Source organism: Myotis brandtii, unplaced genomic scaffold, assembly GCF_000412655.1.
Source record: "Myotis brandtii unplaced genomic scaffold, ASM41265v1 scaffold133, whole genome shotgun sequence".
NCBI lineage: Eukaryota > Metazoa > Chordata > Mammalia > Chiroptera > Vespertilionidae > Myotis > Myotis brandtii.
The window spans coordinates 3,901,853-3,906,647 of NW_005354718.1; the positions used below are offsets into that span (position 1 = coordinate 3,901,853).

The 4,795-nt window shown below is 38.9% G+C and overlaps 1 long non-coding RNA gene across 1 annotated transcript; it reads right to left on the reverse strand.

The window, feature by feature from the left end:
- Positions 1–301: 301 nt before the first annotated feature.
- On the reverse strand, positions 302–897 carry LOC102250284. The gene is made up of 2 exons (XR_313244.2): positions 492–897; positions 302–364 (listed from the first exon to the last, which is right to left on the reverse strand). It is a non-coding gene; the product is annotated as an uncharacterized LOC102250284 (long non-coding RNA).
- Positions 898–4,795: the final 3,898 nt, after the last annotated feature.

The window sequence follows — 4,795 nt, forward strand, 5'->3', positions numbered from 1 at the left end:
CCCACGAGGACTTACAGATGCCAGTCCCTGCGGGGTCTGGGGCAAGTCCGGGCCGACTTCCATCCTCTCCACACCCCTGGCCTCCTCGTCCGCCATCTTGCGGGGAACTGACGCCTGCAGCTGCAGACCCCTGGCCGGAGGCGAGCGGAGACCTGTGGCCGGTTCCAGCGGCGCGGGACGACACTTTTACGACGGCCCCTGGAGTCGAATTTGACGCAGAATTGAACAGCGGCTTCCGGTGCGCTTCCCGGAAGCAGGCGTCACGGTTCTTGGGGCGCGAGGGTCTTCCTTCCCTACTTTCTTAGTCGTAGAGCTCGGTGGCTGAAGGTTGTGTGTCTGGTTTCGGTGCTGGGAACTGTTGCATCTACGAGGTAAAAAAATAATAATAAAATTTAAAAAATCGGCGTCCGTTGTGAAAGGGACAAAAAAAGCCGGGGCCAGGGTCTCCTGGCCGGGTTGTTGGTGTAGGTGTGTTTTGTCTCTCAACGTACCTGCTGCGGTTCCCGGGAGAATGAAAATGAAAAAGGACTCAAAGCCATCACGTCTTTAGGAAGGTAACCCGTGGGCACATGCGCATGCGCACAGTAAAACTCAGGCCCCAGCGTTTTGGGGAGTGGTAGTGAAGAAATAGCCAAAAATTGGGAACCTATTCATCGGTGGAGGGAAGATAAAATTAACATGGTAATCTGCATTATGGAACACCGTGCATCTCTTAAAAAGAACAAGGTAGATCTATGTAGAAAGATAAAGATAACAAGGGAGGAGGGGGGAAAAACAGTCAAGTAGCCACAAACCTTATATTTAGGCTTACATCAATTTAAATGCGAAGGAAACACCCTGAAAGGGAAGAGAACAAATGGTAGTTTGCTCTGAAAACCGGAAGAAGAGTAAGGTGGTCAAGAGCTACTTTAGCTTCATCTGTAGTTCTAAGTTGTTTGCAAAACATCATTTTAAAATGTATTTTTTTAATAATAAAGCTCCCTTTAGAAAATTATAAAGAGTTAACTCTTTGGCATTAGATTAAGTCAAATCTTCAAATCATAAAAATAATTTTTAATGAGTTTAAGGGTGAGGTACTAAAAAAATAAAAAGTGAATATAAACAAAAGTAAAGTATAGCCCAGCCGGCATGGCTCAGTGATCGAGCATCATCCTATTAATCAGAAGGTCATGGTTCGATTCCTGGTCAGGGCATATGCTCAGGTTGCGGGCTCGATACCCAGTGTGGGATGTGCAGGAGGCAGCCAATCAATGATTCTCTCATCATTGATGTTTCTATCTCTCTCTCTCTCCTCTGAAATCAATTAAAAAAATATTTTTAAAGAGTATAAAATAATCCTAAGACCATACAATTTGAAAGCCACTGTTGTAGAGACATTCTTATTGACTTGGGAAGATACTATATCTTGTTGGGTAGAAAAAACAAGTTAACTGAAACAGTATGGTTCTGCCCTGGCTGGGTAGCTAAGTTTGTTAAGAGTGCTGTCCCAGTATGCCAAGGTTGGAATATGATCCCTGGTCAGGGCATATATAAGAATCAGCCAGCGAGCCCTGGCCAGTGTAGCTCATTTGGTTGAATGTCCTCCCAGGCACCAGGAGGTCGCCAGTTTGATTCTGGTCAGGGCACATGCCTGGATTGCAGGGCTTGATCCCTGGTTGGGGACCTGCAGGAGGCAGCAGATCAATGTTTCTCACAGCAATATTTCTCTCTCCCTTTCTCTTCCTCTCTCCCTCTCTAAAAAATAAAATAAAGTCAATTAAAAAAAATCAACCTCCCTTCTTTCCTCTCATTTACTCTCTTCCTTCCCTGATACCCTTCCTCCCACCCTTCCTCCCCCCCCTAAATGAATAAATAACAAAAATAGTATGGTTCTGTTTTTGTAAGACAAAAATGTGCCTAGATATTTAAAAATAAACTACACAAAGTTAAAAAGTAAACAAAACCTGGGAAGAAATATCTGCAACATAGGATAGATCAAAGGATAAAATCCCAAAGACTATTCCAAGAATATTAATTACCAAAATATTGCTCTTGGTTATCCTTAGGTTGCAAAATCACAGAAATTACTTTCTACTTAACTGTATTGTCTAGTTTTTCTTGTAAGTATTTATTGTGTAAATTTTTTAAATCTACCCATTTTTTAAAGATAGATAAATATCTAGCGCCTAGATAGATACCCACCCAATCTATCCGATTCAAAAAGCCTTCTTGATAATGTATTTCCTTATCTAGCCAGATGTGGTGTGATCTTGCCCCTCCTCTTGGAGGAACTAATAGCTGTATACCTAACCTCTGGAATCAGACTTTCTGGATTTGAATTTCTTTTTTACCACTTGTTGATTGTGGAACCTTAGGCGAATTAACCTCACAGAGATTTGGTTTTCTCATCTATAAAAATAGACATGGTAATAAGACTATTTTCCTCATGATGGTTGTGAGGATTAATGAGATACCACCTGAAGCCCTAAATGCCTGGTATTGTTCAGTACAATGACTGCTAGTATTCAGGATGAACATTTTTGTAGGTTTTTTTCTGGCTGTCCTGCACCTGGTGGCAGCTTCTCAATTTAGTGGAGGAGGTCTTTCCATTGTGGGAAGTCTTATTTCAGGGTGACAGTGTCCCAAAACACATGGTTAGATTTCATTTCTGCTTAGTATCCTCAGGCAGCAATCTTCATTCAGCCTATTCATGCAAAAAAACAATTGTGCCTCCAGCTTCTTGGTCATCTGCAGTTCCTTGGGTTTCTAAGCGTTTCTTTCTAAGCCTGTCCTCAGCTTCCTGCAGAATCTATGGATCCCTGATATCCTTTCAGTAGATATCCTCTTTTCTTAAGATAGCTAGAGGTGGTTTTTATTTTTTGAAACTAAAAGATTTCTAATTGATGCATCAACTATTACGTCATTATTTATAAGATAACACTGCCTTATATTACAGCTTGTCTTGGCCTGTCTTATTTTTGTAGTTCCTTGAGTACAAGAACCAAGATGTATACATAGAACTGTCAACTACTATTTTAAGGACTTTAGATACATTTTAAAGTATAACTCACAAAACAATCCTGTGATGTAGTTCCTATTATCATCATTGTACAGACAAGGAAATTATAGCTTAAACATGTGAGATTGCTTGTTCAAAGAACCGCAATTACCAAGTGACAGAAACCTAGATTCAAAACCTAGGTCTGTCTGGCTTCAAAATGTATGCCTTTAACCATTTCACTCTCCTGCCAACTATAAAAAATTTTTTTGTCTCTTTTACCATTTTGTATGTTGCAGTATAAATGTCTATTGCTAAATAAATTAAAATATTCATCATGTATCTGGCATACATTTAACATCCTAGTACATTTATAATAGACATTTTATAGGTCACTAACCAAACAAAAACAGATATTAACTTATCAATTATTGCTCTTTTCTGATTTAGAGCAAGGTATGGGTAGTCCTAGTTTAGAACAGGATTATGAATTTGTTTGATTCTTATGCAAAGACATACTTCTTTTTTTAATTAGTATCAGTTCACAGTAAACTTTGTGAATAAATATGCTACAAGAGCATTTTACAGGTGCCATTTTCTATTTAAAGTGTTATCAACAAATAATATACATTAATTAGCTTTCTCAGTGCCCCAGAATGACACAGTCCATTGAGATAGCCATGCTCAGAACTGTTTTCTTTAGACTCCTCATTTATGGGTTGTGCTGGAGGTTTTCAACTCTGATTACATATTAGAATCGTCTGATAACTTTTTAAAAATTCCAATGCCTGGTGTCACTCTAGTGATTCTCATTTAATTAGAAAGAGGTGAGACCTGAGTATCCTTTAAAAAAAAAAAAGTTTCCCAAGGGATCCTAATGAGAACCTGTGACTGATTCCATTTTAACTGACCTCTTTCTTGGGGTTATTTTCTCATGTGACACTACATGATTCTTCCTGCCTGGTACAAATCCTTGATATTCCACATCCATTTAGAAAGAGTAACCCTTATTGGTTTCCCTATTTCTACTCTCTTGCTCATACTCATCCTCTATTTTCCTGCCAAAATTATTCTTAAACGTAAATCTGATCATGTGACTCTTACCTAAATATATTAGATGGCTGCTTTATAAGATAACTTTTAACCCTTAAGCATGGCATTCAAAGCCCTTCTCAATCTGGTTTGAAACAACTTTTGCTAGTCTAATGTCCCTTGCCACCCCACTTAAACTATCTAAACTATATCTGTCACCTATACCATATAGTCCCTTGGCCTAGAGAGCCCCCTCCCCCACTTCCACACCTCTTTCTATAAAGAACTTTCTGTTTATTCTTTAGAGGTCAGTTTATATGCGACTCCCTCTGAGAAGTTTTCTGGTTCTCTCATTCTCCAATAGGCAGAATCGTTCCCTCTGCGCTTTCATTGCACTTTTAATTATTTAGATGCCTGTTGAACCTGTTAGACTATGAGCTTCATGAGAATAGGAATTCTGTCACCACTTTGTATTCATAGAAAATGATAGCTGCCTACTAGATCATGGATGTCCAGTATTCCTGGGAAAAAAAAACAACCTCAAAAAAGACTAAAATACTACACACACAAATTATTATAATTGAAATTTATAAATGGTTCTTAAAATAGTCTTTAAAAATCAATTCACAAAATGTGTATTGATCTCCAAAGCCACATTAGAGGCTAGCACTTGTATTTATTTCATTGTTAGAGACTCCTTCCTAGGGAGAGTTTTCACTTTGAGAACTTATTAAAATACAATTTGTGTTGCCCATCCAGTGTGGCTCAGTGGTTGAGCATTGACCT